Source organism: Protopterus annectens, chromosome 1.part2 (genome assembly GCF_019279795.1).
Source record: "Protopterus annectens isolate FY-2018-M chromosome 1.part2, PAN1.0, whole genome shotgun sequence".
NCBI lineage: Eukaryota > Metazoa > Chordata > Ceratodontiformes > Protopteridae > Protopterus > Protopterus annectens.
This window is the reverse complement of record NC_056727.1, coordinates 461,157,284-461,183,994: the sequence shown is the minus strand read 5'-3', so window position 1 is coordinate 461,183,994 and position 26,711 is coordinate 461,157,284.

Below are 26,711 nucleotides of genomic sequence, written 5' to 3'. Positions count from 1 at the left end.
AACCACCAGGTTTCCACAGTGGTAAGGAAAGCCTTCTACATTGTGCATCTCAGAAGTAAAGGCATTGCTTCCAAGTCTAAGGATGTTATAATCCTAAGAATCTCCAAGTAGTAAAACGCCATGAAAATAAGAAAATGAGGCACCAAGCAGTAAAAGCAGGATAATTTATTGTAGTAACAAGCACAAAATAACCACATTAAGCGCTTTCACCTGGAACACTCCCAGGCTTCCTCAGAACAAAAAACATGCTGTACCAGCATCCTTAAAATATAGTAAAACAGCCAATCCCAACTTTCAAAAACCCCACCCCTTTGATTAATTAAAACATTAACCCAGCAGTGTTGGTGTGTTAAACGACCCCAATAAAGTTAGGGTAAAACACAACCCAAAGCAAACTCATTTGAACTGCCCAAGCCACATGAAAAATCATTGAATGAATACATAATATTAGCAACTAAAAATGTCATTAAAAATACATTACAATTTAGCAGCTTTTAACTTAAGAACATTGTTGATACTAATGTATTCATTCAAACCAGAGGTTTTGGCTGCATCCAGTTTAATTTGCCAGAATAACTCCCTAAATTCTAATCTGGTTTCCCAGCTTCCACCCCTGAGATCCTGTATAATTTGTTCTACAACAAAAAATGTAAACTTAGCATTCGTACAATGTTTATGGCAACAGCAAAGGGATAGTTTACCTAGTTACATGTAAAGCATGTTCCAGCTTCTACATTGGAAAGATAGAGAGGACTTTGAGGAAATAGGCATACAAACACTCATATGATACTGTACATGAGAAAGAAACCAATGCTTTGTTCAAGCACCATAAAAATTGTATGAATGCTAAGGTTACATTTTTTGTTGTAGAACAAATTACACAGAATCCCAGGAGTGGAAGCTGGGAAACCAGATTAGAATTTAGGGAGTTATTCTGGCAAATTAAACTGAATGCAGCCAAAACCCCTGGTTTGAATGAATGCATTATTATCAACAGTTTTCTGCCAGATGACCTTGCAAAATGTATCGACAAAAGAGATGCTGACTTTAATGGCATCTGACTAACAGCAAATTGCTATATATATATATATATATATATATATATATATATATATATATATATATGAGAGAGAGGGAGAGATCTGATGTAATGACAACTTGGGGCAGAAGTATTCTAGGCCACTGATATGTTCTGCTTATGGAGCAGTAATGCAACATTACGCCACCAATGAAAATGAAGTGTAATCCAAAATGTGACAGTAAAGGCCCATATCTCTATTGGGTGTATACACAGGTCCATACCTCAGTCTCCCTTGAGATTTCATTGTAAAATTTTGAGCCAGTAGCATGGGACATTCTGTACAAAATGAAACTAAGCTGCTATTCTGCCATTAGGGATTTGAGTGTAACACAATGATGAATTTGATCCCACCACTTTAGTTTCTCCAAGCTGTCATTTTTAACTATGGTATACTATAAATGAAAAAATATAGAAAGCGAAGTTCATCCCAACATCCACAACTGAAACCACATATAATGCAAAAAGGCAGAATATAACAATAAAATAAATTGCGTGTGCATCTGTACCTGTGTTAGGAAGGCTGTAGCCCTCATCCTTCTGAGATTACATCATGAAAGTTTCATACAGTAACAACAGAGTGTTCTGCTGCAAAATGCACCTAAGACTGCTATTGTTGCTTTTATTAATTTCATTATAGAACCATGCTGAATATGACACCTCTACTTTATGAGACTGAAAGCATTGTTTTTTAGCCACAGTACATTACAGCTGAAAAAAAATATATATTTTTTTATCTGGTGATATACATAGGATTTCTTTCTTCTGATGTAAGGACAATTCAGTAAAGATGACTGAATTTTGTATGCTCATTATACCTTGAGCAAGTCATCTACAATGGACACAGAGAGTATAATGCAAAATGTCAATGTCTGACCATGAAATAATATGAATTCCTGAATGTGGAATCTACATATAAAAAGGCCAATTTTCATTCCTCCTTTAAGAATTCATTAGGAAACATCTGTGTAGTAATCACGGATTCAGCTACAAACTGCTGTTCTAACTTTGGGATTTCACTACACCTTAGTGCCACCACTTGCTGCTTCAGTGTATGGAATTTCACTGTGACCTATTGCAAATAAAATAAATGTATATACATATATGATAGCTTACTAGGTAAGTAATATAGGCCATTATTATATTCTGTATACTGAACAGATATTAAGTACTACACCCCCAAAAGAAAACATGTGTAACGCATAATGTCAGAATGGGGCAGTGATGGCATATGTACCCCTACTTCTGGGACCTGTGTATGAAATGGTATATGTCAGTCGCCCCACTCCCTTTCAGATTTCCTTAATTAACTATCAAACAATAACAACAGCAAGTTCAGCTATGCAATGCACCTAAGACTGCTATTCTACCCTTAGGGATTTCATTATGGGTCACTACTAAATCAGACATCACTATTTAGCTTCCTAAATTTATGGTCTTTTAGCCATGGTATGGTACAATTAAAAAAAATCATATTTAGAATTTACTTTTGGTGTAATAATGACTTACTACAAATACATTTTAGACATCTCGTACCACCTTTCTTTTATAATAGAAGTCATATGGTCCAACTGGAAACACTGTGAGAAGAAAAGTCCTTGGAAACATTCAGTTTGACACTTCATTATAATAGGCCATTTGCCATATTTCCCATAAAGAAATTCATAGTAAACAATGCAAGCAATTCTAAAAGATAGATAAAACAAAACACACTCAATGCTGCCATTCTGTCTGCTGAATTTTACTGCATATCATCTGAGTCACATGTCAGAAGATGACCTTTGTCAACATTTAGAGGTCAGGCCACACCCTATACACAATAACAAAAGTGTTGTTTTGCTTATTGAAATATTTATGATTTTTTTTTTTACTTCTGCTTTAATGAGAATGCAGTGTTTATATATTCTGGGGATTATATTGAAAAGAGGTCAACTATCTCTTCATTAGAAGTCAGATATAATGCTATATTCTATCAAGAGATTCCTGCTGAAAGACAAAATTTGCTAACTGCATATGAGGCCGCATGTCTCCTGCCGTATGAGGTCACATGCCTGTTGCCATATGATAGTTCATAATATTAATAATAATAATAGTAATAATAATTATAATAAAAAACAGGGATCTCTAATAAGTTATTTGAGTGCACCTCAGGCTAGATCTGTATAGCAGCAAATTGCCTTTGTCAGTATATGCAGTTTTGCCTTCACTCGCAATATCAAATTGTTTGCTTTGTCTGGTAAAATATTTAATTTTTATTTCTGTTATAAGGTTGTAATTTCATTGTGTTTCCAAAGGTGCAATATACATTGCTTTTAGCTCCATTTGCATGTATACTGCCCCAATGGATGTGCCCCATCTAAAAGGGTACACCATGCTTGTGTTATAAGTCATATAATTAGCAACTAAAGTGATGAGGGTCAGTGGCTATAGTACTTTACTTTAATTTGCTGCTTTTAGAGATATATACTACTCCCAGCAAGTCATAAAATTGCTCATTCAACAGTAATAATGTAATTGCCTTTTGTTTTCTCACACAGTTCCTCTGCATCAAAATTATATCCTCATTTGGTACATCCTACTGAAAATTAAAAGACATAATGGCTGTAGTAACATATTTCAGCTTCTGTTACTGTCAGCCCCATATAGTATCAATCAACAGTCAAAATGTATAATCTTTCAACATTGATCATGTAACTGCCCTGTGATTTCACACACAGCATGCCTCCTCATCCCCACCCTCAAAAGATAGATTTTCTCTGTATATAGTTGATGTTTCATTATGAATAAGGTGAAAGAAATGATGACCTCTGTAATGTATTTAAACTTGCTCCTGCCAGACACATATATACTGCCATCCAACAAGCCATGTCGATTAATGTTTCTCAAGGATATTGCTCTGTACGTCCATACATAGCCTGCCCATGTGAAAACACCCATCTTCTGTGCAGATTTCTGATGTGTAGTTGTGAAGAAAGTGAAAAAAAACATTGTGATGCATCTAAACTTGTTGGTGATAGGCACACACTGCCCACTGATAAGTTATACGACTGCTCATTCAACAGTGATCATGTAACTGTCCACTGCTTTCCTAGAAGGTTGTTTGTATATCTCTGAAAGATAGACACCTTCTGTCTACACCCTTGGTTTCAGAGTTTAATGAAAAATGAAAGCACACATGTCCATAATAATAATAATGCAGTTGAACTTGTTAACAGACCACCCTCTCCAAACCATAGCAACTATTACTTTTCCTTGATCACATAATTGCCCTTTGCTTCCACCCGCAGATGACCCCTTAAACATATAGTCTATTCTGGTATTACTGCACACAGATATATTTGGTTTCTTGAAAGTAAAGTAAAACAAAATCTTGCAAGAGAAAAAAAAAACATCCCTGATGATTGAACCAACTGCTTCTTTTGGAAGCCAGTATTCAAATACATAGAGATTGGTGGGAAAGCACTGATTTTTTTTCTGCTGTTTGTAACTGATCTCATGTGCTAAGTGCACATAGTGACGCGAAATGGATTCACTAGTCATGTAGTGTTACCATGGTAGGGGAGTGGAGGTGACAATTCATGCTAATAAAAAGCATGACTTCACACTTCCAAGTGTTGTTTCTCAATCATTTTAATGGGAAGCTGCTTAGTAATTATTGTGCTAGTGTAATTACCAAACTAACAAAATAATTATCCTGCTGTGTCTTGGATATTACAAAGTATTTTTTTCATTACCTTGGGACCCATTGTTAGCGAGATAAGAGACAATATTACTGACATTTTAAATAGCTGAAACTGCATCCTTCCCATAATTAATATGAGAACTGTGGTTGATTAAAACACGAAATGGCAGATTTAAGCAGGAAAAATAATGCTGATCCAGTATTTAAAGGTAAAATTAGTTCAACTAAATGGTTAACTTTAAAGTACTTAAGAGAAAAAGAAGTAGAAATAGTGCAAAGGTGTTAATTATCACATTTCTCCGGTAGGGCTTTCATGTTTGCAAGAAATAAAGCATGATGATAGTGCATCACCTATCTCTGACTGCAAGAGCACTTGAGAGTCTTCCTGTATTATTGAATCAATCACATGACTATGATCAGGAAACCTGTAAATATGACTTTCGCTATCAGAATATCCACCTTCATCAGTGAAGCAAGGATTATTGTATATCTTTTGTAGTTAACACAATTCCTGGAGCTATGTCTGAACACTTGCAGCAGTCAGGCTATAATAATAGCTAAGGTAATTTTATATCACCTTTCAGCAACAACTTTTCAGATTTTTGTCATTTTGATTAAAAACAAGTCAACTTTAGTGTCATTGGTAATGTCCAGAATCCAGTTAGCTAGCTATCATCATTTAAATACTCAGGAACTATGAATGGGACGTCTGTCAGTCAAGAATTATAGAATATCTTTGTTGTGTACCTGTAATACTGCTATTTGTATAGGATTCCTTTTACCATTTACTTGTGTGTTTGTGTTTTATGAGGCAGAATGATAATATTGAATCTTGAATTCTGATACATACTGTGATTCATTTGCACATTCACAATTCCCCTTACTCAGGCTAACTCACTGGCATTGGAAGAAAGAGGATTTTTCCTAAATATGCCATTAGAGATCTGAGTTGGATAAGTGCTGCCAGTACCAGGAAGTCATGCAGAAAGGGTGATGGCTGTATGTCCCATTTCAGATGGATAGAGCAGTTGTATAATATTTCTGTGCTACCCTGTAAGTGGTATTTGCAGGATGTTGCTTTGCATATTGTAGAGCTATACAGATGGCTAGGATGTGCAAAATCTACTTCCTGTCATTGCACACTCTTCCTTTGAGTTACGGTAAGCAGATGCATTTAGAATCCCACCACCGTTTTTTGTCTAGAGTGATGACTACCCCATATCACCACTACTTATCTTTCTTAATCAAGTGCCACACAAGACCAATACCACTACACTGGCATCATTGTAGTAAATGGCACTGACATCACAGGAGTGACAGAGAAGAGGAGATGTTCAACAAATCCTGATGTTATAAGTTGTGGAGTATTGAGATTGCATTGTTTAACTACTACTACTTCTACATATTTTCTCCCATTAGGATGACTGAATTTTTTATACTGATATGTATTGTACACCACCTGACAGTGTTATTGTTGCAGAATAGGAGTAGTTTTCTGTATTTGGGGCCACAGCTAATATTGCTGTTTTGCTGCATTCTTCATAGTACAGGCATCACTGTTTTACTTGCGAGGACTGCTGTGCTACTCTTATACATTGTGGGATTATCTAGACTGCAAGAGTACATTATTCCTTACTGGGATCGAAGTAATAGCCCTTCTGTTAACATGTTCTTCAAACAAGCAATACAATGATAGCATGGGTACATCCATGGCAAGATAAAAACATCCAGAAAAGCATAGTAAATAGAGTGTACTGAGAAGAAAAGGTCATTAATAGCATGGTTTCCACAGATGGCACTACTGTGACTGGTCCTGTTTTTTTTTTCTGCATAAGTGGCATAGCAAAAGGTCTGGAAGGAAAGGTAATGTGTTAGAGTCCACAAATCTTGGACATTTGGTTAAATCCCGTTTTACCCATACAAAAAATCCAGCTTTATGCCTTCTAGGTTATATCCTTTTGCCCACCACTAAACCAGTGATCATTTCTTGTTTTTCTGGCTAATATACCCAACTGACCAGTTTTAGTGAGAATGTAGCATCACCAGATACATTTAAAGATACATTCACCTTTTCCCATGCCTTTTCCCATGCACAAGATGTTACTCTTGCCCTCTCTCTGTATGTATGTATGTATGCACATATGTATGTACACATCTAAGTTAAACTACATGCACACGTGACAGATATGTAAAATATGTGAAATATGTGTATACACACAAAAGAATATTTGCATATACCATTCAAATCTTAATGAGCAAATTAGGGTTATATAAGTATATATAATAATATAGAGTTATGTAAGCATATCAAGCCCACAGTGCAACCTTGTAATATGTCATATCAGCAAATATGTGATAGATATATTTCCAGATCAACCAGGATATTAACATACTTACATCTGTAAATAAGTAGTCATACACGATAAGTAGCTATCTTTTTCAGCCCATAACAAACAAAGGCATGAGATCTCTTGTACCAGCTATACTAACTTGCCTGAGGACAACATATATGTTTGATTGACCAAATACAAGTGCTACCTACAATAATGTTTATCAGTACTGTTTAATAATAATTGTCTAATAGTAACACATGAAAACAGCTGTGTATGTATGTCTGTCTCTCATTCAGTAGACATATAAATAAATACACACACACACACACACACACACACACACACATTTTTGGGATAATCACATAGACACATATGTAAAATATACACATACATGCATAAAATCATTTATTTATTTATGTTTACTGGAAATGTTCTAATGGCCCATGCAAGTCCGATATTCAGTGTAGGCTCAGGGAGAAAAGATCTAGCAATACACAATAAATAATGCAAATTACAGAAATACTACTATACCAACATTTTCAAATAAATAGAACAATAAATGAACAGTGGCTAATCAAAAATACACAGTAGAATAATTTTTAACCTAACTGGAAATCAGGTGATGTAAGGAGGTCATGAGAGTAGGTGTGTATGTGGAAATAAGAAAGGTAGCAGATAGAAACTAGTTAGGCAGTGGATAAAAAGAGCTATTGGAAGATAAGTTAGGTTAGACTACAGAGAGAATTAGTAGTTATGAAGCATGGAGTGAGTAATGAGCGTTAATATGAGATGAATGGAGGATAGTAATAGAAGAAGAAAGAGTATTAAGGAGTAATTAAGTGCAACTATAGAAAGGTTGGGAGTTTTAGATGTATGCAGTTGTAGGTAGAGAAACAAAGTCAAGAAGAAGGAATACTTAACGGCATATCTAAATAAGTTTGGGGTGAGAAAGTAGATTATGGAGAATAATGTTAGCCGAGGGGAGAGGAACAGGATCATAGCCTGGAATTTTGTAGATACTCTTAATTGTGGTTTAAAATTAGTAGTGGATGTTTTGTTCTGATATAAGTTAGAAGAGAATTCCAGATGTGAGATGTGTATTATGAATACAGGGAGTTCCCAAAAGAGTAGTGGGATTTGTTAACAATGACAAGGTTTGTATCTAGGGAGCATAGAGCTGTAGGTGGGAGAAAACCAGTGCAGTAAAATAACAGTTTTCAGGAAATGTGAACACGTTATCAGTAGGTTTTAGTAGAGAGAAGATGAGGTTGCTTGCTAATTTTTTGATGGTTAATAGTGATGAGTTTGATATGGCATCTTAGTGGAAAATTTTGCAATTTTATTATAGTATTGGTACATTTTATTTGTGATGAATTAATATTTGTATGTAATGGGTATGTTGTAGCTGTGGTTTTACTACAGTTTTCAGTTAGGAAGAAAGATGTTATAAAAGGACAACCAATTTTTGATGTTTCTTCTTCTTCTATCGGCTTTTCTAATTCTTAAACCATAGGGATCGTATCTCATATCAAAAGAGAGTTAATATGTATTAGGTATATGTACACTGAAGTTTCACTAAGCCACCTGGGAGCATGTATCATTATATCAGCAGGTGAATGATTAAGATACAGCATATACTACAACTGTTAAGCAAAATCATTGTACAGGAAGAAAGATATAAATAAGTAGTGAGAGTAAGGCTGAGCCGCTATATAGTAATACAGCAGGATTGTCAAAACATTTGCATATAGTAGCAAAAAGTTAGACTTAATAAAAAAATATATATACAGTGAGAGCAGAAGGAAATGTGTATTCATGTACTGTGAGAGAAGGAATAAATAGTGATACAGGACAATATATGATAGACAACAGTGTTAGAAGAGACAGACACCAGTTTACTTAGTTCTTTATATATACTGCATTGGTATTTCTAATATCATTGAAAAAGATATGTTGAAGCAACATGACTCATCACCCTGTGAGCAGCCACTGACAATAATAAGTGCTTTTAACTCTTACTTATTAATTTCTTCATCTTTCACATGGGACTTGGGCATTGGTCATGTTGGAATATCTTTGTATTGAGATGTAAGAGCATCGTGATTACTATGTATGCATCTCTAGGAAGCTTTCACAGCACTCAGTGAATAAACCTGCATGCATTGGTAAGTCTGGTAATTAAATGAGAAACAGTGAGAATAATATTACTGTACTGACATTGAGCGATTTGTGACAGACGGGTACCAATAAGAGTTAAAGGGAAGTTCTACAAGAGGGTAGTGAGACCATTGCTATGTTATATGGGTTGGAGACGGTAGCATTGTCGAAAAGGCAGGAGTCAGAGCTGGATGTGGCAGAGTTAAAGATGTTAAGATTTGCACTGGGTGTGACTAGGATGGACAGGATTAGGAATCAGTATATTAGAGGGTCAGCTCAGGTTGGACAGTTTGGAGACAAAGCAAGAGAAGCGAGATTGCGCTGGTTTGAACATGTGCTGAGGAGTGATGCTGGGTATATTGGGAAAAGGATGTTAAGGATGGAGCTGCCAGGTAAGAGGAAAAGAGGAAGGCCTAAGGTGAGGTTTATGGATGTGGTGAGAGAGGACATGCAGGTGGTTGGTGTGAAAGAGCATGATGCAGAGGACAGGAAGAAATGGAAACAGATGATCCGCTGTGGCGACTCCTAACGGGAACAGCCGAAAGAAGATGATGATGATGACTGACATTGAATCACTGTAACATTTTATGAAAACAAAATCTAAGTGTTAGTGGAGTTAGACTCGGTCTTGTCTATGAAGAATGTCTTCATGTTTGTCCTGACTTCTCATTTAGAACCACTGCTGCCTGTTGACGGTAAGCATAGATGTAGCTTGCCTTTCCTGAACAGCTTTATCACTATTTCATGAAGTTACCTTTATCAGATACCACTGGCTATATAACAGTTTTTTATGTATTCTTTAGCTGGGAACATTTAACAAGTGATTTTGTTCTTCTTGATATTTACTAAAGCAAAGCATCTTGTGTTATGTAATGTGTATAAAATAATAAAATATATTGTAAGATACACTTTGTAATACAATTTTGTTACCTGCTTAGTTATGATGGCAATGTGCAAAACTACAAAACTATAGTGCATTTAAAGAATGTGGTTTTCATTGTGAATTAATTGCTATTTTACTATTGCAGCAACATAACATACAGCCAGAGTTAGAAAACAGTATGACAGGGTGGCAAACACATATATATTTGATATGAAAATCTTATTATCTTCATGTAAAATGTAAATGTTGAAGTCTGTATTTCATAAAAATCAGCTTAAATCAAACATTACATTAGATACTTTGTCATGTACTGTATTGTATGGTACATTTTAAAGAACGGAGTTCAGACTTATGCGCAGCATGTGGTATGGTACACTGTGGGGTACTTAGAAATGTTGTGCATCATTATATATCCAGCAATATTTTAGGCAGAATTACACTGCCAGAGGATCTCTCTGTGGAACCTGCCCTTTCAGTATATTGTTTTCTTTTGTTTTACATGTTTGGCAGTTGGAGCAGAGGGTTAAGGCAGGGAACTGTAGTTCCAGTGGTGCAGGGTTTGAGACCTTTAGCCCACATTTACCTACTGGGTGACCTTAAGCAAGTCAGTTAACCAGACAGTGCTTGGAGGCAACTGGGAATTTAGGCAAGACTTCTCTATGGTCTCCTGGACTGCAAGCCTAATAACTACTAGTATAATTAACCAAACATAAAATCAGCACAATGTCTTAAATGGAATTCAGTTTTCTAAAACTAGATGCATGTTGCTCCATTCCTTCTGGTACAGCTACAGGAAGTGTACACTCAGAACATGTCATAGGTGCAGTCCCTTCAATTTCATCTGAAAATGGGGACCATACATATTTTGGTTTTGTGAATATGGAATAGATCTAATAACCATTCCATCACAATAATGACTAAGACAACTTATTATGCATACAATGAAGAGTTTGCCTTTGTCAGCTCTAAAACAATAGATAAGTTATTAAGATAAAAACTGTGATACACTCTCCCAGGGACGTCGGGAGGCATACGCACTGTACTGATTTCAGTACAACTTATTTAGAAGGGGGGTAGCTTTTTATTTTTTCACTTGTTTTTTTTTTTTAATTTTTCGCGCTTTAGCTGCACTATGACGTCAGCTCATCAGGACTACCAGCCAGTCGGATTGGAGCTCGCCGCGCACGTATTTCCGGCTGGTTCAAATGCTTTTGCGAGCGGGAACAAACCAGCTGGATTTACTTTTGCTTAGAAGGCTTCATTTATTTCGATAAGGCTTTATGTTATTTAGGTCTCGCTTCATTTTCAGCAAGGATGTTATTTTCGGCAAGGATTTTATTTAGAAGGTCTCGCAGCAATGCTCGAACAGAGGGTTGGTGAGTAAGCTGAAATAATGTTATGTTTAGAAAGGGTGTGTATGTGTGTGTATGTATGTATGTGTGTGTGTGTGTTTGTTATGATTGAGTTATGTTTCACAATTAAAAAAAAATGATGAAATGTAAGTCATAGTAAAGTGATCATTTAGGTAATATAAAGCTAAAAGGCCATATTACAACACTTGCACAGCAATAGAATATAAATTGGTTAGTAGACTAAAGCATGAGGTTACAAGATGGGGGACAGCAGACCAAAAGAGATGGATTACCTGCAGTCATGTGGACTCCTGCTGTGGTACCTGAAGGACAGCAGAGAGACTGAAGTGGGAGCTGATAGGGATCATATGGGAAATGAGATGTGGAGTGTGGGTGGTAATGAGAGAGGCAATAATTAGGAAGTCATCTTGGACAAAGAAATTAGAAGTGGAGCAAGATGGAGTGTAGGAGGGGTATGGAATGGGAAGGGGGTAGCAGAAGGTAAAGGGGCAAGTATAAACAAGCCAAAATGATCATGAGGAGGAACAGGTAGAGAAGGCAAGGCAGGAACTGAAACATTGGGTGTAGGTAATGGATAGGTAAAGAATGGTTGGCAGAAACCAACAGAGAGGGAGACACAGGGAGAATGGAACATAAGTGGTGCCATTACTAGAACACAGCAACAGATGAACAAGCAGATGGAGAGTTGAAGCACGGGACTAAAAAGTAACATAAGGAGAAGAAGATTAGAAATAATTAGGAGTGCACATCAGTAAGAAAAGCTTCAAAAATGACAAAGAAAGCATGAAAATGTGGTCAGTAAAACACAAGGAAGGAAGCAACTGGCAGAGACAGTTAAAGGCTGCAGGTACGAAATGTAATGACACAAGGCAGCAATTGTGACTGGAATGAAGAGACAATGTAGGGACCAGCGAGATGGGAATGAAGAGACAATGTAGGGACCAGGGAGATGGGAATGAAGAGACAATGTGGGGACCAGGAAGATGGTTTATGTGACTGAAGAGTCACTCATAAAAGTGACTATGAGTCTTGGAAAGGATAAAGAAGAGACCATACTACAGAGAAACTGGTCTTTAAGCATACACTTAGTAAGCCTGGGTGGATAAGGTGACCAGGCTGACTACCAAGAGGGAGGATGAATGGTGACTATGGAACCAATGACCTGTCACTGTATACAGCTAAGATGGCAGTAAACAGAGACAGAAAACTGACAGAGAGAAGATAGGATAGGATTTGATAGCAACATTCTCAGAAATGTTACATGTGACAGCAGCCAGTATTCTAAGAAAGAAGATAATTACAAAGTATAATAACTAACTGTTATATGACAGTGAACAAGCAAAAAGGGCTTAGGAAAGGTAGGGAGATGAGGATAAAAGAGTAAACAGACCAACTCTGTGTTAGGGAGAGCCTCCATCTTAACCCAGAATAGACAATATTGTTCAAAGTTGGGATGGAAAGGTAAACCTTCCTAATCATACCTTTAAACTAAGAGGAAAAAGAGGATGTTGTAGCTTGGAAGTAGAAAAGAGAGACAGGTTCACAGGGACTATGCAGATGGAAAAACACCCACAGAATACAATGTAGACAAAGAAAGCAGCAAGTATGAAACAGAGCAAGACCATGTATTAAATATTAGTATTCAAAGCAAGGGGGCAGGGACAGAAGATGAGGAGTTGTAAGTAATGATGTAGAAGGGGGCTTATTTCTGTTATCAGAGAAACAAAGGCCAGTTGTAAGAGGAGTTAGACATGGAGATAGCATGATGCAATCAATTGGTTCAGTATTCTTTATGCAAATGCTATGAATGAGAGTGCTACTTGCTGGAACCACTTTGTGTGACAGTGATGCATTCACTTTTCATCATTGCTGTGCAGCCCTGGAGTAGGTATATTTATAATGGGGGTATGGGGGTTGCAGATATTTTATTTGGCATTGCCTGCATTCTCTTAAAGGGTAGTCAACCAACATTAACCCAAAGTAGCAGGGTGTACATTATTTAGGAATTAGAGAAATGGGAGGGATGGAGAGGTAGAGTGAAGCTACCTAAGGGCACATACAAGGTCAGAGAAGTGGAGGAACACTGAGCCATGAAAATTGCCTTAAAGCATGTGTGTGTGTGTGTGTGTGTGTGTGTGTGTGTGTGTGTGTGTGTGTGTGTGTGTGTGTTGGCATCACATGTAATTCCAGATAAAGTGCCAGCCTTGTCGTACACATTGAGATTGGAAGAATACAGCAACCTTTCCTATACGTGATCCTTGTCTAAGCCTAAACAATGATGTGTCTGTAAATAGTTGCATGGTTGGTCAAATTAGGACTCTGCAAACTTTTCTTAATGAGAATTTTCTGCTGGAAAAGTCTTTTCACTGTATGAACAGAGCAGGTACACAACAACCACTGCAAACACCAACCAGCTACATTTTTAAATGCTGGCAGTTTTGAATTTGTTAGAGTTCAGCCGGAAAGTTTAACATTATGCTCTAGTATTTTTTTCAGGCAGTGAACAGTATATTTAGTGTATAGACTGCTGTGATATAGGCTTCATTTATTTCTAACAATTGTGAGCTAGGGTGAGAACTGAAGTTGTATTCCCCAGTTGTGGTGAGAAGTGAGAACTGAAGTTGTATTCCCCATTATTATTTTTGTTCTTTGTCCAGGTTTTTGTGCTAAGAGGTTGAGAGCTATCTAATAGCCATTAAGTTTCAGTCTTCCTGTTTTGCAAATTGCTGATTTAGACTGTAGTGCATATGGTTCTGGGTTCAAGACATGCATGGTGGTAACACAGCATTTTATTCTAGCAACTTTCCAAAATTATACAAGCAATGTTTAAAATGTGTCCTTGGCTTTTTCCAGATTTCTTGTGCTGCAAAGTTCAGAGATACAGCTGAGTGTTGAGTACATTTTACAAGGAGTTGAGAGCTGCAGGGGAGATAAAGTTTAGTGCTGCTTATGCTGAGCCTGCTTATATTCTTAATAGCACAACAGTTAGTGCACTTGCTTTTGATACAGAAGGCTGTGGGTTCTTCTGCTACAGTAGGTAGTTGCATTGCTGATACTGTACTGTGTTGTAAAGGGGGGTGGATGCTGTAGTCCTTTTTGGCGAAGATATCTAGTAGTAACTATGAACCTGTTATCAGTTTGCCATCCATTCCCTATTGCAATATTACTAGCGTATCACTTTGTTTAATGCAACATAGGCAATTTATTCCTCAAGGGCAACAGGACTTTATTTGTAGATGAAACAATGAAATATAAAGTTGTTTACTAGCAGCAACCACTTCATTAGTTACAGATTTCTTTAATGTGGAATTGTGTAGATGGCTTTTATTAGTTCAGAGATTGTGCATATTTACGGATACTGGTGGATTGTAGAAGTTTGAGTAGACATTTATGATGGAAATGTTCTGAACTGGGCTGTTTTGTCATTATTGGTGCATGCATTTTTTTTCATTGTTTACTGGAAAAATGTTCAAAACAATAAATTTAAAATGCTCTCTAACAACTATACTGTATTGTACAAGGAATATAATAAATTTAAAATGCTCTCTAACAACTATACTGTATTGTACAAGGAATATAATTTAATACAATCAGGAAGGTGTATCAAAGAACACGCGTATGTTCCATGTGCAAGGGGCCTATGATTTGAAAACAGCACAAGGGGCCTATGATTTGAAAACAGCACAAAGTTAATCTTTATCTGCCACTGGCAAAATGTATTTTCTTTGAATGTGGGTTTCAATGCTGTTTCAATAAATGTGAGTTTCAAGGGCAGAGAAGTTTTAATGCTAAGTCTAGTTTCATTGCGAGACTGCATTGCTTTGTTTAGCAGATATTTATTGGTGTTCGTGCTGTAAAATGCAAAATAAAACTTTTCTAGCAAATCATTTAGGAATGAAGTCACTAAATAATGACAGACATTAAGCTTCAGAAAAATGCATGCTAAAGCAAGACCTGTTATTCTATCAACTGTCTTAAGTTTATACAAGATCAATTTTTAGTAATGTTTGTATGTTCCCCCAATATATTTGGCCTTTGTCCAGATTTCCTGCATTAAGAGGTTGAGAGGTACATGCAAATAAATCGCTTTATAGAATTAGAAATATCCAAACCTCTCAACTGTTCCCAATTTTGGCTCAAAATGTTGCTCCCGCCTAATAATCCCTCCACAAAAATAGCAATTTTGGAAGAAAACATGGAGGGTTTACTTTTATAAATAACTGTAATGATCAGAGTTATACATTACTTTTATTTCAGAAATGCATGTAGATTCTCTAATTTTGTCAGCTGCTCTAAGTTAACTGTGCTCATATTAAAATGGTTTCCCTTCTTTGAGAGGTTCCCAGCTGTATTGTCTGGCAATTTTATATTTTTGCATCGCATTTTTGGTCCGTTTTTCATAAAATTGCAGTTTTCTGGCAAATTAGTGGCAAATCATTAAAGACTGAAGTTAGAAAATAATGGCAGACATTTGAGTTTCAGATTTCATACCCTTCAGAAATTTCATACTAATGCAAGACCTACTACTATTCTATTATCTTTCTAAATTTATAAGGGCAATATTTAAAAAAAGTCTTTATTTTTGGGCCTTTGCCTCAGTTTATTTTTGGATTTGTTGCTCTAAAAGGTTGAAAGGTATGTGTGTGTGTGTGTGTGTGTGTGTGTGTGTGTGTGTGTGTGTGTGGTAGGTAGCATACCTCTCAACTGTCCGAATTTTGCAGAATGTCCAGATTTTTGCCCCATATTTTTTGTCTGTTTCTCATAAAGTTTGTGATTTTCTAGAAAATCATTGAAGGCTAAAGTTGCTAAATAATGACAGACATTTGAGTTTTAGACTTCATGTCCTTTAGAAAAATTCATACTAGCACAAATCCTGTTATTCTAGCAACTTTCTAAGTTCACGAGAACATTATTTAATATCTGTCCCTGTTTATTTTAGGCTTTGTCCATATTTCTTGCACTAAGAGGTAGGTGGGGTGTGTGTGTGAATGAAACACCCTAGTTAGTGGTAGCAGGTGGTTAGTAATTTACTCAAGCTCAAAACCTGTACCTTAGTTACAGAAAACAAAAGCATGAATACTCTACCCCAACTACCATGCTGCATTTTTCAAAGAACTGACTTTCTGGTTCATTTTCAATTCAAGGAACCGAGTTTGAGTGAATTTATATTATATTACTGAAGAGGCATTACAGTGAATGCCTCTTCATCGATACTAAAAGAGCGAACCGTGAATTACGAGAATGGCCGTAGCTTGGCTGGGGAGGGGGGTAGCAGTTTGAGAGCTGTGAGTACAAATTTGAAAATCCTAGCTACACCCCTGCACTCTCCCATTTGATACTGCTCAGTATCTGGAATAGCTTGGATGATTCTTAGCTACTAAGTGAAGGATCAAAACCAAGAGCAGATTTATTACTGGATATAGTATGTCATTTTCCCTATGTGTGATAGCAGGCTGCTTTACTTGATGAATCCGGATAATTTGTACACATTTTCATGAAGAGATCTAGTAACTTTATTATTTTTCATTAAAATATGTTTGGGGACCATAGACAGGAAAAACGTCACTAAAGTTGCTAACAAAGCCCTCCAGGTGTGACCATGGTTAACTCATGTGTACCTAAAGTATCTAATAGGTCTCAGATTGGCTTTACTACTATCTATATATGTTATCCTGCACCATTCTGAAACATTTGCTAACCAGGTAAACATGCAGATGGAGCATGAGTGCGTCCCCACTCAAGCGTTGCTGTGATTTGAGGTATAACTGTTATTATGAAGAAGGTATAATTTTAGGCCTAATGTAAAGCACAAAGTTAGACCAATACCACTGTACCCTGTGCCATCGGGGGTATCTGCTGGAGTGCAGGAGAGATCTTGGAGAATACTAGACATTACTATTGCTGCATGTGAAAGAAGGGCCACCGTTACACCCAAAAGTAGACCATCAGGTGACAGTCATGCCACAAGAGCACAGTGAAGATGCTCCTAATGTTGTGGATGTCTGCATGTGGCTAAGATTGTTGCAGTTAGAGTCCTTGTGGGATCTATTACTTATGCATGTTTGTGTAAATATGATTATGGTTTACATTGCCAATAAGTTGTACAATCCTTTGTACTATTGACATTTTCAGAATGAGCATGCACAGTACTATCTCTGTTTTCAGCAGGTTAATTACATTGTATGACTTTTGACTTACATCTCTATATACAAACCCTTCTTTTGTTCAAGTAACATAGGAAAAATAAGCAGCTTCGTTTGCATTCTTATTTATATTCCATTGCCAGCTCTGCAACCACAATAGATCCTCAGTCATTAATATATTTTCCCCTTTATTTTCAAGCCAGAATCTTTACCTGGGCCTTAAAATTGAAGATTAAACAAATGAATAACAACAATATTGTAATCTGATCATTGTGTTTTCTTTGCACATATGAGCTCAGTAGAAAACTAAGCAGTGTTTCTTATTTTGACCACATTAGTCTGTTTTCAGTAAAAAAGGCATATATACTCTGGTTTTGTGAATATGAAATAGATCTGATAGCCATTCAATTAAGTTAACGAATAAGGCACATTTGTATGGATACAATGGCAGCTCTGGTACAGCAGATAACTTATTAAGAGTAGACATTGGGGTCCCTACTGAAATGTTGGCATTCAAAATGCCAAGTGCTGAAAAGGCAAAAAAAAAAAACAGACTAAAAACCTGGAGAAGAATGAAGCTTGAAAATTGCTCTTGTTCTTTAAACTTATTTTTGTAGGGGGGGGTCAATCCCCCTGCTCCCTCCAAACATATATAAACTGACTACAAGATTGCCATACCTCAGAGAAAAGGGAATATTCCATGAAATGGCCATCTCAGACTTAGTATATATAAGTTCAATCTTTCGGCCATTCGGTCTCCACATTTTGGGTCTTTATCTAGTGGGTCCTGACATTTGTAATGGTTACCCATTTGTAGACAGTCTTAAAAATGGCACTTTAAAGCATTTAGGCACACTGTCAGTTTATTGCACATACGACATTTTTATTTTAAACCTTTAATTGCATAGCTATTACAGGAGACAAGATAGTACAGTTTTAAACTCAAAGCAAGAATACAGTGCATTTTGCAGTATTATAAGTTTAGCCTACTCTATGATGTATTTACAAACATTTATATTACAAGACAAATTACGGATGACTTAGAGAGATGAATAGTCATGCTAGAATATAGTAACAAACAAGTATTTGTGTTTGTTTTTATTACCAGGCAAGATGAAGTTATTTTAAGAAGTAAAACAAAATGTCCTACTCTGTATTTTTTGTCTTTTAGGCTTGTACTCGCACACTTGATAACACATTTTGTCCTCTATAAGACTGCATTGTTGAAATTCTTTTTAAGTATTACAATTATTCAAGGATGTTTTCATCTCATTGAAGAATCATTGTGTGTCAATGTGACCTAGAATTGCAGTTATGAAATAAACATACAAAATCCATTTAAGGCGACAGATAAATGTTGCATTTCACATGAAAATAAAAAGACATCTAACATATTGTTGCAATCTCTCTTTAAATTTGTAATGTATTAAAACAAATTTATATAACTCCATTTCTTTCTAGGACATATAGATTTTAAATAATTTTATGAGTTGCTGTTTTTCAAAACAAACATTTTATATGAACTTATTATTTTAAATCTTTTAAATGTCTGACTTCAGATATCAAATTATATTTTACATACTTTGATGTGCTTGTCAAATGTCAAATTTTGTGACATCAGTGTAACACAAAATGAAATTAGCACTTTGTGTAAAATCCATTTTTTCCAATAGGTAATGTGTAATTATAATTTTGTATTTATTCTTTTATTCAGTCTTAGTTTTATTATGTATAATAACAAAATGGTCATTTGATGTTAAATCAAGATACCTTGTTTTTATATTTTAATCTGATAGTTGATGCAGAAGTTGTGAGCTGTAGTTCTGGTAGTACAGGGTTTGATTCCACAGCCCCTATTTGCCTACTGTGTGCCCTTAAGCAAGTTACTTAACCTGTAAAAGAGGCATACCTGGTCAACAAGCAGTTATTATTATAGTTTGATTATACTTTTATGCACTTTCACAAATTTATTGACAACTTGCATTTTTATAATTCATTAGTTAATCCCATAAGTATAACTTATTTTTCATCACTGTTATGTTTTCGGCAAAATTTGTAATACCACGTCAGTGTTTCATTTTTATTTATTCATTTATTTATTTTTGTTGCAAGTGTCATGTTCATTATCTAATGGCTACTTTATTCTGTAAAAATGAAGCCTGATTTGTGGTATTTTGATTAGTATCAAATACATTTTTACTATTTGTTGTTTAGGTAATTATGTAACTTGTCTTGATAAAAAATGTCACAATAAACCTGTCACTTTGCCTTCAAAGCTGATGCATGAATAGGGTGAGCTATGATTTGATTCTATAAAATTTGTTCTGATTGTAAACACATACCATGCATGCAGTAGAAGCTGTCTGGTGATGTTAGAAATTTATCATGCTGGGCATTTTTTTCTTTCTTTTTTTTTTTTTTTTTTTTTTGCTTTGTGAATTTAATACTGTTATTACATTCACTGATACCCTTATTTTTTAAGAGAAGAAACCCACTAAATCTGTTGATAAATGAGTCAAGATTTAAGTCAGTGTCACTGTAAAATAAAATTATGACTAAAAGTATTTTATGTTGGAGAATATTTTTTAGCTGTGAAGCATAAATATATAATTTATGCTACACCTTACTTTAATACATTTTATTTAATTTTGCAATTATTTACTATGTTTTAGGTTCTCTTAAAGATAGTAGAAAAGTAACTTTGCACTTTTTCATGTGTAAATGTATATGTAACTAAAACTAATTTGTGGATAAACCATTATGCATGTCATTTTTTTTATCAATACACTTAGTCTGTTGTCAAATTTTTGTGGCAGGTGATTTTGATGGGCCTACTTCAAGTCAAATGCTGGCTGTTGATGTAGATGTTAGGGTTGTGAGCTTTAGTTCCTATGGTACAAGGTTTGATTCCCTTAACTCTCATTTACTTACTGTGTGACCTTGACCATGTCAGTTAACCAGACATTGGTCCTAGCTTGCATCTGAAAAGCAACTGTGTTCCTGGTGGGCCTACCTGGTTATCACATGGGTATTATTAACATTTATTATTAAAACACTTGAAGAACACTGTCTCAAAACCAGGCATTCAAACATCTTGTAGACTACCGCACATGCTCAAACTCAAATTTCGTTTTCGGAAAGCAGCTGTTAAAGGAGTAGGAGAGGGTTATAGTGTAGAATAGAACAGAACAGGGGAGTTTTAGGGTTAGGGTGTATGGACTTGGGTTAGGAACTGTGTGGAAGTTTTAAGGATAGAGTTAGGGCTCTGGCATAGATATACAATTTTATAAGGTTGGTTGTTGGGAGGGCTAAGTAGTTACAGGAGATTGGACTAGTCGAAGTTTGAGCAATTGATTTTTCAAGGAAGTGGCAATGTGTTGCAAGCTAATAGCACTTGGGCAATTGTGGTAGACCTATTTTTGACTGCTAACTTTTTTGTGTCACTTGACTAGTAGCTAAAACTGGTTTTGTGGCATTCACCCAAGATAATTTAAAATAAATCAATGTAAAATAATTATATGCAAATTTGTTTTTCAAAAATGTAATCCTTTGATGTTACTTGTAACGTTTTCACTGCGGTTGGGTAGCATTTGAAAGACATGCGTACGTAAATGGGCTTGCCTTTGTTGAAGGTTGGGCGTCGAGCTGGCACCTTGGCGTTTCGTAAAAAAAAATCTGCTGTCAATCATAAGCGGACCGGAGTTCCGCTGTGGCTACCCCTTACCGGGAAAAGCCAAAAGACAAACAACAACATATAAGTTTTGTAAAATGATAAGTAAAGTAATCTAGCTGCTATTAGAGTATAATAATAGCAGGTGGTAGTACTTTAATTTGTTTAAATGTAGCAGGAATCAACAATGCATGCTATATATCACCCTGTCTAGGAATGAAGATTTTATACAGTCATCATTAACATTTTTTAATGTTGAAGTTTTATTTGATACTTAGTATGATTTTGTGAACTATCTAATGAACATATTTAAATGTTTGTGTTTACTTTTTTAATATGTGCACAGTTTGAATGTTACCATGTAACATGAAATACTCAAGTCTTTACAAGTTAGGCAGGAGTCAAACCTTGAATTTTTTGATTAACTCAAACATATTTTTTAACTTGGCAAAATATACTTTAAACTTAAACATATTCTGCAATTTTATCTTTTAGCAAGGTAGCACCTTATTTTGGTATACCTGTTTAGAGCTTAACTTTTGCCCCCCCCCCCACCAAAAAATAAAATAAACACAGTTTGCCTTTGTTTTATTTTTTTAGTTACTCAATGATTATTTGTCATAAATTGATTAGACTTTACTTTTACTGTTATTAAGGGGTAACATCATAATCACAATCTGGTTGTGTTTCCTGTTAAACTAGAATCAATGTGTACTGGAACAAAGTAAACTTCATCACAGAGACAATTAAGCATTTGAGAGTAACCTGTCATGTTTTAATGTCCACAAATCTTAAACTGAATGCAGCATTGAGGAACAGCCTATCTGAAGCTTTATTTTCAATGACTAATGGTAGTTTACTGCTGGTGTTGTTAAGGCATTTTGCCAACCTTTTTGCAAGACTATATGTGTTGTAGACTTGCACCATGGCTCAGCCTAACGTTTAATCTGGTTTTACCTCCTTGATTTTTTTTTCTTGTAGTTGTGGATACTTTACTGAATTTTAACCAAGTATTTAAACTTAAGCCTATTTTATTTTATTCAAAGTATAGCTTCTCATAGTTAATTTCAATATCTGTTGCACCTAGTTTACAAAATTACTCTAATGATATTGTATGTAGCTCTTGTCCAAAAGACAAGTCAGCACTTGCAACACTCGAATTATAAACTATTAAATATTTTAATGTCAGCTTTGATTTTAGTCAACATGCAAAAAATAATTTTGAAAACAATGTGTCTTGTGAATACCTTGTCCTTTCATATTCATAAATAACACGCTATTTCTCTTTTTAAGAGTTTTTAGAAAAAAAACCCAACAAAACCAAGATATTTTAATACCCCTGAATTCCATTTTATTGTTATGCAATTTGCATATTGTACTAATTTCATCTGCTAACCAGATGAACCCATTAGACTTAGCTATTCCTTTTCAGTGGTATTTTAAGATTGATGTTTTGTCATATAACTTGACCACAAGTACACAATAGACAAATGGAAATAATTAAATCTTGCACTCTATAATACAAAAATTTGGTATTTTATAACATTTATTTTAAAGTATTTGCCAGTACAATTGTTTTCCCTTTAAAGTTTAAAATTTAAAATCTGTAAACTTTTTTTAGAATGTGGGATTTATAATTTTATGGACGTCATGAAAAGCACTGGTATAGTCACATCTCTAAAGTATTAGCATATACTGATATGTTGTATCATATGTATAAAGCAAGAAAATGTAATCACTGTAGAAACCTTAAGTATTCAAATTGTTACTATACACATTGTGTAATATTTCTTGCCAGCGAGACATTTTAATCAGAATTTGTAACCCTCCTGGCCAGTAGCGGGAATAGTAATGCATCTGGAATTTATCAAATTTGTAAAGTGAATATCTTCTGTAGTTTTACAAACACAGCAGTCTAAATGGATATAAGGTGCCAAATAAATGAGTCAGTAACAAAAGAAAGCTGCAGCAAAGCACTGACAATAAAACTTAAGATAGTGTATTACATTTTATTGGCAGTGCTTTGGTGCAGCATTCTTTTTTGCTATCTTCTGTATTTTGTATTTGCAAAAAAAACTGTACAGTTGTTTTTCTCCTTGTACAATGAAATACTCCTGCTATGTTACTTTATGTATGCATTTTGTAGCATTCTTTGTACTTGCACCTGTAATAACTACGGAGCTTCGCTCCCCGGGCAGCCGCTGAAACGGGGATCAATATCAGTCAGACTTTCCTGGTAAACAAAGATATATAAAGAAATAATTATAACCAAAACAGTTGCAAAACATAAAATAAAACTGGTATTGTATTGCCCAAATGTTTCTGCTATTTATGGAAACCTTTGAAAATAAACTTTTGTTTAGTTTGTTAACATTTACCTTCCCCCTGAACTTTTTTATTTTGCATTAAATCAAAAAAAAAAAAATAAATAAATAAGGGAAAAAATATATACAAGTCAAAGTCTTTCCCCTTGTAAACAAACATCACAGGTGATTTTTACTCTTTGTTTTCTAAGAGAAAAAAAAATAATTTAGAAGAAATGTACTTGAAGGTCAGAAAGCTTGTCATTGTAAAAACAATACAATCTTGGAGCTCTAAAAATCAACATCTTATTGAAACTTATTCATGTTTTAATTTGTCAGAAGATAAATGTAAACAAAAGCAGGTGGTGCTTGTTAATGGTAGCGTGAAACTCATGTCAGCTATACAATGCCTACAGAGTACATGATGAATCATTTGCATTGTACATGCACAATGCATATGTGCTTTTGAAGTTTGGACAACAAGCTGCAAGCAAATCAGTATCCAACCCCTTTTTTCCATTTTGTACACAAGATCAGGGTGTTATATTGACAGCAGCCATCACTTAGTGCCAATGTTTACACCTCCAGGTGATCCAGCAACAATTATTTGTTGCTTATCAGTTTAGGGATGTCAGTGTATTGTAGAAATTGTGTTTTTATTAACCTTTTCAGTAATTCAAACTCAAGTAAAATTTATCTGTTTCCTGTTAATTTACTGATGGCAGTTCCATCTCTCTGGAATAAAATATGTACTGCACAGTTAATGGATGTATGCCTACTTAGTTTGAAGTTCAGCCTTTATGTATGCAGGCAGACATGCACAGTACTATTTATATTCAGACACTAAACTCTTTTCCATGAAAATGGAGCCACTTGACGCACCTTTTCTAGAATGTAGCTATAACTGTACTCTTGCAGAAAAACTATATTTTACTTTGAATTTCTGAGTTGTAGTTTTGAACAACATAAGTATTTATGAACTCACTCTTATCCGTGGTATCACTAACTATGAGTATGCTGAAGAAAAATATTAGATATGACAGTTCTGCTGTTGCTGGTTTCTATTTGATAATTACTACAGCATGTTTTAAGAATGAAAGTCAGTGTCATCTAACTACTTCAATGCATATTTGTACTTTTTAAAAATGTATGTCTATGCAGCAAGACAGCTAAAACTTTATGTAACAGCTAATAAAGCGTACTTGATGTGTGGTGAAAATGTGTGTTTTTTTTGTCCTTCAAATGCATTTCTTAATGAAAATGAAAATTCTTTACTTGACAAAAGTCATCTGAAGTAATAATTACTCAGTATCTCACTTTCTCATTGTTTATGCCACGCTCGTAGAGGTTATGGATTGCTACCATTACACGGATTTTTTTTTTTTTTGCCACATCTTGCTGTTTGGATCCTCATAGCTTTAGCCATTTTCAATACAAGCTTAATTTCTGCCATGTCAATTTCTCTATTTTGGTGGAACCTCCAATCGCTAGAAATTTTTAGACATTAATGAGAATCACACACTTAGTTTACTGTGCGTAAAACATGTTTACAGTAAACATTTAGTAGCACAGCTGTTACAGGAGACAAGATAGTACAATTTAAACTCAAAGCAAGAACGCAGTGCATTTTGCAGTATTATACACTTAGCTTACTTTGTGATGTATTTACAAACATTTACGTTACAAGACAAATTAGAGATAACTAAGAAATGGCCAGTCATGTTAGTCTACAGTAACAAAGGAGTGTCCTTGTTTATTTTTTGTTACCAAGCACAATAGCTTACTGTAAGAAGTAAACAAAATGTCCTACTTTGCACTTTTTGTCTTTTATGCTTTTCCCAGCAGACATATTAGCACAGACATTTTGCCTGTTAGAAAACTGCATTGCTGTCATTTTTAAGTAATAACATTATTCAGTGATATTTTGAGCACATTGCAAAATAATTCTGCATTAGCCTGCAGTTATGTTTGTTCTCCAGTCAGGGTGCAGTGTACAGTTCCCCTGTTCTCTAAATGAGAATAATAAGACATTAAACAGATATTTTCAATAGTGATTTACTAACTCATTGTGAAAACTATAGGTGCTGATTCTGGCTGTGCACAGGTGGCATATGTTTGATTAATGAACACAACCTCTGAGGAGTCAGCCCATAGATAGGGTGCTTTGTCATTTTTGCTAGCTTGCTTTCCTAATCCAGGGGAGATGAATGACTTACAGCCATAAACTACCAGCAATTGGTGGAGACAAAGAATACTAGTCCAGAGGTATATGCATATTTAATGCACACTGGGAATTGGAAAGGGCAGTATAAATGTCTCTGAAGCTATCAGGATGATGCTGTACTTTTGATGTCCTGATCTCTCCGTAATTCATATCCCCTGTTTTAACTAAGGCTTTTCCCAACTGTGGGTCTTTGGTCCAAAGGGGAAAGTTAGACAGATTTGAGGAAGTTAGAGAAACTCAGTAAAGGGCTGATAGTAGACAGCTGCAGTCAGAACAAAAAAAATCTCTCTCTCTGTGTATATAATATATATATATATATATATATATATATATATATGGTTTCACTTCACAATCTCAAATTACTGAAAACTCGAACTTCATGTGGTCGAGACCATATGATCAAGTTTTCAGAAAGTTGAAATTCCGAAGTGAAATAAAAAAAAAAAAAAACCCAAACACATCATTTCTGTGGGGGGGGGAGCCCCCTGCACCCCCCCCACTTAAATATACCAACTCCGAGTTCACACCACAGTGGGGAAAAGGGAAATCACCCATTCCGCACTATATGTAGAAGCGTAGAATGTGAGATTTCCCGTTTCCTCGCTATAGTGCGATCACGAAGATGGTATATTTAAGTATGGAGGGTGCAGGGGGGATTGCCCCCCTGCAGAAATGATGTGTTTGGGTTTTTTTTTTTTTAATTCTACTTCGGAATAAACTCAATCATATGGTCTCGACCATATGAAGTTCGAGTTTTCAGTAATTCGAGATTCTGAAGTGGAATATATATATATATATATATATATATATATATATATATATATATATATATATATATATATATCTGGTTTACTATCAAAATGCC